Source organism: Cygnus olor, chromosome 1, assembly GCF_009769625.2.
Source record: "Cygnus olor isolate bCygOlo1 chromosome 1, bCygOlo1.pri.v2, whole genome shotgun sequence".
Taxonomy (NCBI): domain Eukaryota; kingdom Metazoa; phylum Chordata; class Aves; order Anseriformes; family Anatidae; genus Cygnus; species Cygnus olor.
Window position 1 is genome coordinate 97,821,079 of NC_049169.1, and position 12,327 is coordinate 97,833,405.

Here is a 12,327-nt window from a genome sequence, read left to right on the forward strand (position 1 = left end):
TTCCAGCTGGCCGGCTGGTGGCACTGTTAATCATCATCATCAGCAGCAGCACATGTTGCTCTTCATCCTCTTTTCAGACAGCAGGGCAGCGATCTCCAGCCTGGAAAAATATTACCTTTTTGCCAGAATTAAAGGATCAGTTATGCTTCTCTTTGTCAGCTTCACTGAACGCGTAACGTGTAATTTCAGTCTGAAGACTCGAGGCTCTGATCCTTCACCTCTTCTTTTCCTTTATATTTATTGCTCTTCTATAAAAGGCTTAATTCCCAAGTGTCCTGGTGTGAGGACTTGTTTCTCAGCCACACACACACCTGCGGCCAAATCCCGGCCCATCTACAAATTCTCTGGCCACTATGCACTTGCAGTGGAGAAAATTCAGCTCATGGCTGAGGTCCCCAGAATATAATGAAGTTTCTTTGTAAGTGCTGAGTTTGCCACCACTTTTTTTTAGGTATTCCTATTTGAGGCCTTGGGCTTTCCTTTGTTTCTAGGAGAGGATAGAGTCCTGCCCCTGTCCTGTGTGCCCCACTGCCACATCAGACTAGAGTTGTAATGGACAGGGGGGATTGATTACTGGCCTGTTACTGTCCCTTACCCTCTAAGATAGGTCCACGGAGGGCTGCAAGTTTCCTGGCACATGCAGAGGAAAGGTCATGGTACACAGTAGACTCTAGCTCTCTAAGTTAGGGGCAAGTCAGGCAAAAGATGTTCTCTTTTTTTTTTGCTTCTACTCTTCTTTGCCTGTACAGATGAAATCTACCTTATTTTTTTCCCTTTTAAATTTACTTAGGTTATGCTTCTGGAGTGTTGGTTTTTTTTTTTTCATTTTTAAACAATATTCTTTAAGTCTACTGAATCCAAAGGAAAGTCTTGCCACTATCTGCCTTGAAATAGATGTGAGATGTCAACTGAATCCTGAACTGATTTTTGCAGGATCTCCGCCAAGTGAAGTTTTCGTAGTGTTTGCTACCCTCCACCATTTCTCTTTATTTGGGCAGAAATCGCATCTTTTGGATAATTAATTCCATAAAGGGCTCAGTAGCTTTTATGCAAGTTGCTATGCAAAATAATTGTGTCATGCTGTTTCTTCAGCTGTGCAGTACTACACATTTTCCCTTTTTAAATAGCAACTACCCCAAAAGGGAAGGAAGGTGTTCTTTTGTAGTCATGTCTTTCTGGCTTTCCTTTTCCTCTAAATAAGGTTTTCTACAACACTGAGAGATGAAATGCGGCTTTTTGTACACGTCTGTCATTGCACATTTACCTAAACTTCAGATGTATGCTGCTTGATTGAGGTCAGTGGCACAGAGTGAGATCATGCACAGTTCAAATTGGCTATATGAGAAGTTTCATCAGAAAGGACCTGTGAAAGGGCCATCCAGTCTCTCAGTGAAAAAACTTTCCATCCCATGCTGGAGGCTTCAGCTGATGCCATATAAAAGTGAGCAATAACTCATATTAATGTTTGTGCTTGTGCTGGCTCAGCCCATGCTTATGTTCTCTCAAACACATGATCTGCTTTGTTTGGTTGGTTTTTTTTGGGTGGTCCTTTGGGGACCCAGGAGTTGGACTCGATGATCCTTGTGGGTCCCTTCCAACTCGGATATTCTATGATTCTATGTTTCTTGTTGGAGACAAAGCATGGCCTTTGAATCTCAAAGCATTGTGCAGACAAATTCTGGTTTAGGTGAGGAAGCTAGGTCCTATAACTTAAGAATGATCTTTTCATCTTACTCAGTAGGCAATAAGAAGCTGCAGAAACAAATCAGGTTTTATGCCCAGGTGTAGATCTGTGATTTTGTCACTGAATACCTCTCTGTGTCCTGGGGAAAGTGGAGTTTGGATTTTGGGAAAGGAAAAAGAAAGACTAGTTTCCAAGGTGACAGAAAATTGAGGCAGAAGCTGCTGTAGATACCTTAACAAAAGTATTGCATGTGTCTCCAAACAAGGCAGAATTTGGCTCACAAAAATGATTAGTAGAAAAGTAGTAGGATAAATAGTTGGACTTATTTAAAAATAAGTGAAACTGAAGGTTGTGAAAGAAAAAATGAAAGCAAACTTTAAGGAAAGATATGACTTAAGAGCATAACCTAATGCTTAAAGTTGTGTAAAAACTCCCACTGCTTTACAATAGATGCTTTTAGAAGAGAGTGTGGATGTTTATTAAGCTAATTTGATTGGATAGCTGGCTGGTCATGGACTGTGCACAGCAAATCAAAATGTAAGACGGAATGATTCAAAATACTGAGGGATTTGTTATAAAAAGGGATAACGTCCACATTCCAGAAAGTGCCTCCTGTAGCAGATCCAAGATTGCTTGTGTTCCACATGAATGTGACCAAAAATACATCTCTCCCTGATCTTCCGTTTGACACATGCTTTTCAGAGTGAAAAATACAAGCCTGAGGAATGCAGTAGGAGGATTAGTAGAATTACAAATGAGTATTTCCTCTAAACAAGCAGGTCTCTATACCATTTTGAGTTCCCTGCATGATTAAGTCAATGTGTTTTACATGTTGGACTCTGTCATCCACCCATCTTAGCCTTGGTCAGATGATAATTGCATTTATGGAAAGAGATATAGAACGATCTGAAAACTTGATGAGGACAAAAATCATCTGGATCCTCATGTTTCAAACAGAATGTTCTTGCTTGTACTTCCTGGCATTTTTCTGAGTGTCTCTTCAAAGTTATGGATAGAAACAGTCCCCTCAAGGATCTACATGAAATGAGAACATTAGTCATGTTTCTGTTGGAAAAAGAATTGAAATGACTGTTAAGGAAGCCAGTAGCTGCTTCTTGAAGACCTGAAAAAGTGTCAGTTTTTCCTGAGCAATTATTTATTTACTGAAGTAAATAAAAGGCTACTATCCTTCTTCCCCTACTTCAGTGAACTTTAGGTTGTAGCACTGGCTTTCATGTGATAAGGATTTTTTTTTTTTTTAAATGGGGGAAGAGAGGCAAATTTGGAGCAAATCAAGAGGTGTTTGTGATCTCATGGAAGCCAGCTGCAGAAAGGGATGAAAAATCTGAGATCATATCCTTCATCTGTGTGCCACATCATGAAATAGGCCAAGTGTGGGCCTGGCTTCATGTGAGTGTCTTAACTCTGTATCTGCTTGTTCTGTGTATGCATCTATAAACATTCCTCAAAGCAGTGCAAGTCCATGCACTTGACCACATGCAGATCATTCCTAAAACATTCCCTGGCCACTATGCCAGCAGGAATGTGAAAAGGTCAGAATAGATGGGAACTAAACAGTGCTGGTTTCTTGCATTGCATGCAGACAGTGTACGCCCTGGACCAAAGACCACGTTTGTTTGATATGGATGTACTGGAGTGAGTCTGGCCTAGGTCCACTAAAATAATTAAAGGATTGGAGCATCTGACATACCAGGAGAGGCTGAGAGCTGGGATTTTCCAGCCTTGAAAAGAGAGGTTTCAGAGGGGAATCGATGCATATAAATGTGTATTGATGCGTATAAATATTTGATGCGAATCATAGAATCATAGAATATCCCGAGTTGGAAGGGACCCATAAGGATCATCAAGTCCAACTCCTGGCACCGCACAGGTCTGCCCAAAAGTTTAGACCATGTGACTAAGTGCACAGTCCAATCGCTTCTTAAATTCAGACAGGCTTGGTGCAGTGACTACTTCACTGGGGAGCCTGTTCCAGTGTGTGACCACCCTCTCAGTGAAGAACCTCTTCCTGCTGTCCAGCCTAAACTTCCCCTGCCTCAGCTTCACACCATTCCCACGGGTCCTGTCACTGGTGATAACAGAGAATAGGTCACCTGCCTCTCCACTCCCCCTTGTGAGGAAGTTGTATACTGCGATGAGGTCCCCCCTCAGCCTCCTCTTCTCCAGGCTGAAAAATAAAGAAGGTGGATCCAGATTCTTCTCAGCAGAACCCAGTGAAAGGAAAAGAAGGAACAGTCACAGACTGAAATACATGGAATTCCATTTAAACATCAGAAAACGTTTTTACTAGTTCATTTCATTGGTTATACGTTTTACTGTTCAAACCCTGGAATAGGTTGCTCAGGGAGGCTGTGGACTCCCTGGAGATACTCAAAACATGACTTAGTACGACCTGCTCCAGTTGACCCTGTTCTGAATGAGGACACTGGACCAGATGGTCTCCAAAAATCCATTCCAACTTAAATCGTTCTCCTGTGAATCTAAGATCTGCTCTGGGTATTCTTAAAACAAACAATCAAGAAAATAACAACAAACACCTCTAATCCTGCCTATTCAATAGTGATATGCTACGCTGACGTAGCTTAGCACTTTACAGATTTCTAAACTATGACCCTACCGCACAAGTAGGTTGACTCATGCCAAAAGTTTCCTCATGTCTGAGTGGTTTAAACAGATGATGAAAGATAAGCATGTAACAGCACCTCATATCTGCCTCTGAGCCTGTCTTCAGTATATCCTTTCTTTGCCAGTGCTTTGTTTAACGGCTTGACACAGTCAGGTGGCAGAGGGCTTGCTGCTGGGTCTAACGCATATCTGTGCCACCTGGGTCTGGACAGGGCCTAGATGTATCCCCAGCTGCGATCTCATATGGATCTCCTTTCCTCCACGTACTGTAATGAGTCCTGCTGCTCTGAACCACGAAACTAGTATTCAAGAGTGAAACTAGTATTCAGGAATCTTTCAGTCTTTCCGGTCTCTTACTGGCTGTGCAGTATACAAGCCTTTTCTTGTCTGTGTCTACTGAGAAAATCTTGAGCAGCTGCTGGGGTAGCACAATAGGAGAAGAAGAAATAGGGACTGGACAGAGGAGGTTCTTGGTCCAAAGAAGTCCAGTTAAAGACCTCTGAAAAAGTCCCCTTCTCTGTTGAAGTTTTACTCCCCGAGTTCCCGTAGCCTGTCAGAGAGGGCAGCATCCCCCCTTGTCCTCCCCACGCCGCACCAGTAAAACCATGCCCTGAGTCTCTCCCCTGTCCCAGATGCATGGGTTGAATAAGCTGTAGCCTGTTGCCTTTTGTCATGTTCCCCTGCTCTGAGCAGGAAACCAAGCTGCCCTGTAGTGAAGGATTGGCAGCTGGGAGCCACGAGCACCCGGTGATGCTCTCAGCTGGATGTCGAACACTTTCCAGGGCAGGGCGACTGTCTGGAATGCAGCGGAGTGCCAGGGCCGTGGGCAAGTTTAGGCACATGTTGGTGTACAACGTGAGATGGAGCCTATCACTTGATACCGGCCTCTTCCAGCCAGGCATGGGGTGGGTAAGATGTACGCCGTGCGGAGCAGGAGGCAATGGAACTGCCAAACTGGAGCGATATGGGAACAGTTCTTATAACTCCTGCCTGACTGAAATGGTGAAATCATGTAATGTTGTGCAGATGGTGAGTAGGGGACGGGTACCACAAGCAAAGTTAGTGCATTATTTTGGAAAAAAGGGAAATTGGAAGGGAAAAATAAAAGATGTAAGCTACAGAGGCCACACGAAGGCAAGGCAGGAGCTGTCTGACAGGAGGAATTCAGTGCCCTCTGTGTTTGTCCCCTTTGTGGAGCGGGCTGTACCTCAGTAACTCAAAGCACAGAGCTGGGATCTGGGGGGATCCCTCACGCCCCCCCCACCAGCCAGCTGACAGAATTAATTGTTATTAAGGGATGAGGAGGGCTCGGGGCCGGCCTGGGGCGGGGCTGCGGGGCGGTGCCGGGCACAGGAAGCGGAAAGCGGCGGCGAACGGCGGCCGCCGCCGGGGGAAGGCGGCGGAGGGCTGGGGCTGGCCGAGCGGGCATGGGGGAGGCAGGTCGGTCCGTCCGTCCGTCCGTGTGTCCGTCTGTCTGTGCGTCCGTCTGTCGGGAAGGAGGCGGGGGGGGCTCATAGCCCGGCAGGGTGGGCCCAAAAATCGTGGGCGTGCAGGGCTGAGAGGTGACTGCTGTGCTGCGGATGGGGATGAGGGCTGCAGGACCGGGGCTGGAGGAGGTGGGCGCAGGGGGTGCAGGGGGTGCAGGAGGAGATGGCTGCGGGAGGTGGCTGCTGCCCTTCCCGGCGCTGCCCGGCTGCGGGTCTGAGCGCGCCCGGCAGAGGGCAAAGCCGCAGCCGCTGGTCCCGCAAGGGCACGCTCGGCACAGCCCCTGGAAGCCCGTCCTGTCCCGGTTTGGGCGCTTATCCGGGCTGTGAGCAGGGTTTCTTAGCGCAAAGGCTGAGTTCTCCGCTCGCAGAGCGCGGGTGGCTCTGTGGCAGCGCTTCCAGGCGGGGGAAGCAGACCTGGCAACCCTCCTGCTGCCACAGCGGGGCTTTCCTCAGCCCCGGGTCTGTCATCGCGCCTCGCCCCGAAGTCTTTGCAGCTCTAGGGAGTTCATGCGTGAAGCGACGCTGCCCAGAGGAGCAAATCGGGGTGTTGCAGAGCTCACGCTGTGTCATACGTAAGCCCACTGCCGTGGTGTCCCAGCTCAGAGGAGAGGCACTGCAGGGAAGGGAGCTCCAGCAGCGCCGGGGCTGCGTAGTCTTCAGCCAGTTCGGCTATGAACTTGCTTGGCTCTCGTCCCCCTCCGGGGTTTGGCTTTGCAGCCAGCCGCAACTCCGAGACCGGTGATGGCTCTGCCAGCACCTCACTTGACCATTTATTTTTCATAATTAACAAGTGAGTCTTGCAGAAAGCCTCCCCGAAGAGCTCTCCCTGTGAGCCGAGGTGTTGGAAGGGTTTCCAGCCTGCCTGGGAGCCACCCAGGCAAAGAGCTAACTGCCCGTGGTCGCTGGCCGGCTGCCTGGGAGGAGAGCAGGCGTCTGAGCTGTGCCTGGTGATGCTCACCCAAATACAGGATTCCTTGTGGCTGCTGGTGTCCTCTTGGTTTTGGTGAGCGGTAGCGGTATTCGTGGTGGCCTTTGATGCGTTACAGACATATGCACCCAGGGAGGGCTTACCACCATGAGGAGACCAGGGTACTGTACTGGGGAAACACTACCAATGTATCTGCAGTTGTCCTAGCAAAACTACATGTTGTGTTGTTCTGGTAGCCTGCCTTCCACCCATGCCTCTGAAAACCAGAGCTGAGAATAGTGTCAGAAACATAGTTTTGCTGTTACTGAGGTGCTGAGAAGGGACTTGAGGGACAGGATTGAGCAGAGGACTGTGATGTCTGGCTCTGCCAGGGGGAAACTGTAATTGTAAAGGCGCGAGGAGTGTCATGCTCCTCCACGTCTGGTACTGACACCGGGGAATTTGGCAGCAGGAGGAAAATGAACTGTTTCGAAAACTGTCAGGACTTTTTAATTTATCATTAGCCTTTATCTGAGAACTACCTGATTTAGGTTGAATTCAAAACCTGGCGATTTCCTTGGGGATCGTGCCCTTGCCCTTCCTTCTTGCCAAGTCAGAGTGGCATCGACTATATCGAGGATTGGGCAGATGGAGGTATCAGAGGCAGACTCTGTCATGTGGAGTCCAGCTGTGTAGCGTGCTGCGGGGTTGCTCAGGGTCTGTAGACTTATTTTTTTATTTTCAAATAGAAAACATAGGAAAGCATGCAGTGTCCTAAAGGAGAGCACTTTCACTAGGGAAACCTCTTGTAATTTGTAACCTTTAACGTTATCTCAATATCTAACTGCTATGGCTAAAAATAAACTTTGAAAATAAGGTACAGGTACTGTCAGCTTGGATAGGCAGAGTCTGAAGCAATAGCTTCAGGGCAGATCTTGCCCTCTTTGCTTCGGCAAGGCTGTAGGGCTTTGAACATCGGTATTGAAAACTGTTCCTACGCACAGTCTCGGGTGCTCTGGAGTAACGAGGGTGAGGCAACAATATTTTCTACCACGTTGCACGGCTCTGGGATTGAGAGGTGCGTTTGAAGGTCTAGCAGCATGGGAGATGTATGCGCGAGGAAGTGTAAGCTTTCACCACTCCAACAGATTGGCAACTAAGGTATAATTTGCATGATTGATGACGACTCGAACGCCGGTTGAGCTTCACAAACTTGGACAGCACAGATGTGGTTCTTGGAGCGGGCAAAGGACGTCCTCCTGGGAAGTGCTTGACTGATGGGTCCCGTGCAGAGACCTTCCCAAGTCACGGATCAGCTGCGTAGCGAGGAGGCTGGGGATTGCTGGTCAGAAGCACCGCTTGCTCGGGTGGTTTTTGTCGTCAGCTGAGACAGCCTCACTCAATTTTCAGACCTGCGCTATGGCGCGTCATGATTAAACGTGCAGGTGGATCGCTTCAGTAAGCGGTGACTGTTCTTTCTGAAGTATCCGTGTTGTGGACTGATGGTTTTCAGCCGAGGGGCTGGAAATTCCCGGGGGTCTGTGAACTGTTTCTAAGAAGCCTGCAAGAAGCAGTGAAGAAAAGAGAGCGTATTGCTGGAGGGCTTGAATTTGCTGACTGTGAAACATTTCTTTTTAGGATGTGGGGCTTGCAAATCAAGAACCACTGCCATAGAGTAAAGGTCCCGGTTTACTTATTTCAAGGCCAAAATGAGCCTGACTTAATGACATGCAAAAATAAATAAGCTTTTGGAAAAACACGTTTTCCAAAAAAAACACTTTTTTTGAGAGCTCATTGGCAGTTAAAACTGAAAGCCTTGGCTCTGCAAGTAGATCACTGCAGGTGAACTCCTGTGCTTACAGATCAAGTTGCTGGATCTGGGCCCGCTCAGGAAATTCAAAAGCAAAAGGTTCCTGTGGAATTGCTAATAGGTCTTTTTATGTATGCTGTTGAATGTAGCGAGTGACGTAATTTCTCATTTTTCTGAAGTGAATAATAAGAAAATGCCACAGCTGTGCCATGCGGGCGAGTCAACGCTATCATTGGAATGTTTCCTCAGTGTCTAGCAGTTTTTTAAAAAATTATTTTTATTCCTGAACCCTCACACCATCCCTTAGCATAGTTCATGGGGTTCAACGTGTTTAATTTGCAAAGCTTTTTGTTTCATTAGAAGTTTTAGATGTTTCATAGAAGATGTTTCATAGATGTTTAGATGTTTCATAGAAGAAGTTTTCGGTGGAATCGCTAGCGGGCATCCCTTGTACCCTGTGGACAGCTGGTGCCGCTTAAGGAGCGGGGCCAGCAGCGTGCTGAATCCAATGTGCGCACACGCTCGTGGACGCTTGTGGCTGCTTGTGCTCCAGATGGCACTTCCAGACACACGTAACTTTGTGAATCCACTGCTAAACAGACCGTAATCGATTGCAAGTCCTACACTGGGTAGGAATGAAGCTGCGTGGGGAAGGTTTTCAAAGCGGAGCTGACGAGGAATTGTTTGCCTTGGCTTCGCAGGGGGGAAACCCATTGGGAAAGCCTGGGATGTAAAAGAGCACTCTTGTTTGCGTTTGCCCTCTTTGATTTAAAGATGTAACTTGCTCTTTTTAAATTTCCCTTGGGCCGGGAGCCAAGCTGCACTGCCTTGAAGATGATCACAAGGCGAACTTCATTGGAAGCGGGATGGGGCTCCCAGCGTGGAAAATAGCAATTCAAAGGAACTTTTGGGGGAGATTTATGAGCGTATGAAAAGAGGGAGTTACAATGAGTTGTGTAGCTGTGTAGGAACTGTAATTACAGTGATCTCTACAGTGCTCAGGGGTAACTACATTTCTTCGCTGCCGTGCAGGATGCGCCCATCTGTCTTGCCAGACAAGGGTCCCCGGATTTCCTCTGGGGCCTCTTTAGCATTGTTTCCCATTTAGTGGTTCACAGTAGGATGAGGTCCGCAGCATCCTTCCTTCATCTATCAGTGAGGGGAAGGCAAAGCAAGCGTCTCAGCCCTTCGGGGAGCGAAGGGCTCAGCATGCGGTTGCACAGCGCAGTGGTTTGAGTGGAGGAGGACTTCTCTTCACCGTGGTGTGGGTTTTGCAGTTTGCGGCTGTGATGTGAAATGGATCATGGAAAGGATCCAGGACAAAAGTGCAGCAAGGGGAGACGCAGATTTTTTTTTCCCCTCTCCTCCAGTGGTGCTGTTCGCTCTCTGAAGGTTGTGTTGATACACGGAGGGGAATGCACCATGGTGTGGAGGTGGAAGCTACTCACGGTGGCTTCCCCCCCCAAAACCCAAGTATATTGCAACCCTGCCCTCAAGGAGGAACTCGCTTTCATGCAGGACCAGAAGCTCTGCAAACAAACAGACCATGCCTTCTGTGAGATGTAACGATCCTTTGTGAAGCTGTTTGCATTAACTAAATGGGGCTCTCAACTCACGCGTGTTGGTGGAGGGATGAGGCCCCAAATGATGGGGCTGCTGCTTTAGGCAGTGCAGTTGTCCCTGCCCAGAGGGGTAGGGTAAGAAAGGTGATTATTTGTAGCTCAGCAGTGGAGGTGTTTACAGACTGCTCGGTTTGGATATGGTGGTGCTACGTCCAAGGCACATGCCAGCTTGCCTTCTCTAGCTTTGCTCAGGCTTCAGCGGTGGGTGCTGCTGGGGTGGTGGCTAATCCAGGGCTGGTTTCTGGCTCTGGCATTGAGAGAGCTCCAACACGGAGATGCAATTTATCATGCTGTCCGTCTTCTGTCCCCTCCCTACCTCTTTTCCCAGCAGTTTCAGAAGGCTTTCTGGGGTAAGGCTATTTCCCTTCCTGCCATGACATAGACCCTGCTTGGTTTGGCTACAGGGAGCGTGCCTGGACCATTCTCTCTGCAGACTGTGCTCCTCCTTCCTTGGTTCCTTCGCTTCATCCTGCTCAGATTGGGCAGATGTGTTTTATTCCCAACAACCCCATAAATGCCATGGTGGGAAGATTTACTTAGCCACCAGCATGTCCTGCAGCGGGGCCAGGAGGTGGTGCAGAGTTCCCGAGTTCATCACGTTGCTTTTGACCGCCGTCCAGGAGGCTTAACGTTTTTTTGGGGGCCTTGTTGTTGACTTTTCACAGAGCTATGTCAAAACCGTTGCTCGTGTTTACGCAGAAAATGAAAGTTGGCGTGATCCAGCCTGCCCCGACCTTCCTGTCTTGCTGTGAGTCTGCTTTCCGTGCCTGGTGCCCAGCGCTGCCTTGCTTCGCCTGCTGCCAAATGGGAGCTGCTTGTTTGTGGTTCCTGCCTGGGAAGCCTGTGCATTTTTTTTCACAGCAGTTTCTGCCTGCTGAAGTATTTTCTGGTGTCTCCAGAGAAGCGTGCCCCTGTGCTGCTGGGGGTGGGAGAGGAGCTGTGCTCCTGATCTGTGTCTCAGCTCTGATCTTCTGTCTGGGAGTTGGGGGGAAAAACGAAGTGATCAGAGGAAAAGGCTGGGAGTTGAAGCGTTCCCCACGAGTTTCCCTGTTATTGCTGTGCAGCCCTGGGTGAGCAGTGTGCCCCTTCATGCCTCGGTTTCCTCATCCCACCTCTCCTGGAGGCTGTGGGAATTGTCTGAATGCAAAGCGTGTGGAAGTACTTGCAGGTAGATGGGCCACCCACACCAACATAAAGCCTGGGGAGAGTGAGTAACCCTTAACAATGTGCACCAACAGCTCTCCTTGTTTTTCCCATTCCTATATCACGGTGGTGCACGTTTGTGAAGGCAGTGGTTGCTCTCAGAGAGACTCTGGTAATGCCACGAGCAGTAAGTGGGTTAATCCCGTAATGCCTGTTAACACCTTGTGTATTTGGGAGGGCATTCCTGGTTTGTCATGCTTGTGAGCTGCTCTAGTGCCATCTCCTCTGTCAGTATCACAGTGCTTTTTGAAGGCTGGGCATGGTGGAGGAGGTTTGGCTGAGGCTGTCTAGCAGGATGGAGGTAAAAAATCAGCCTTTCTGAGTCCCAGCCTGTTCCTGGAGCCATAAGCTACAGGCTGTGCGCAAATCTGGGGAGTTAATGCGTTGCATCATGTGTCCCTGGCTCGGGGATTTTTGTTCCTGTTACAGTAATGATGTGATGTTTCAAACTGTGCCTTGGCTTTATGTTTCCTTTGCCTATAGAGTCTAAATTCATCCTCGTTCCCCCCTTCCAAATCCGGGCCTTATGTTTCCATCCTTATTTGTCCTCCCTAGATTCTGTGCTGCCTTTAAAGAGTTTTATTGAGGCACAATATTCCCTTACAGCCTGTGAATTTGTGTACATGAAAGGTCCCCCCACACCTTCTCCTCTCTGAGAGCCCTGGCAAGCCCAGGAGTTGGGCCAATACCTGCAGCCCCTGATGCAGAGGGGACACTGCTTTGGGTCGTTTCAGATCCCAGCGTGAGCCAAGGAACCCTGTGGGGATGAGACCTCATTCTTTGGCAGGGTTTGTGTGTGGTAGAGGGCTGCTCTCTGCTCGCTTGTGAGCTTTTCTGGAGGTGTTAGTGGAGGAATCCTAGGGCTGGACAGGATAGCTGGCCAAGTGCGAAGCCCAACTGCTGCTGTTGTCTCTCCCTGCTGGGGAAGGGAGAGGGTGGAAAGCAGTGGTTGACGGTTTTATTGCTAA

The 12,327-nt window shown here is 48.6% G+C and overlaps 1 protein-coding gene across 2 annotated transcripts in view; it reads left to right on the plus strand.

Moving 5' to 3' along the window:
- The first annotated feature begins 5,675 nt into the window (after positions 1-5,675).
- Positions 5,676-12,327, plus strand: part of VANGL1 (VANGL planar cell polarity protein 1) — a 40,780-nt gene continuing 34,128 nt past the window's right edge. For both annotated transcript variants that reach the window (XM_040571507.1, XM_040571516.1), the window contains exon 1: positions 5,676-5,770. The gene's annotated coding sequence lies outside the window, so the exon portion shown is untranslated. The remainder of the gene's footprint in view (positions 5,771-12,327) is intronic.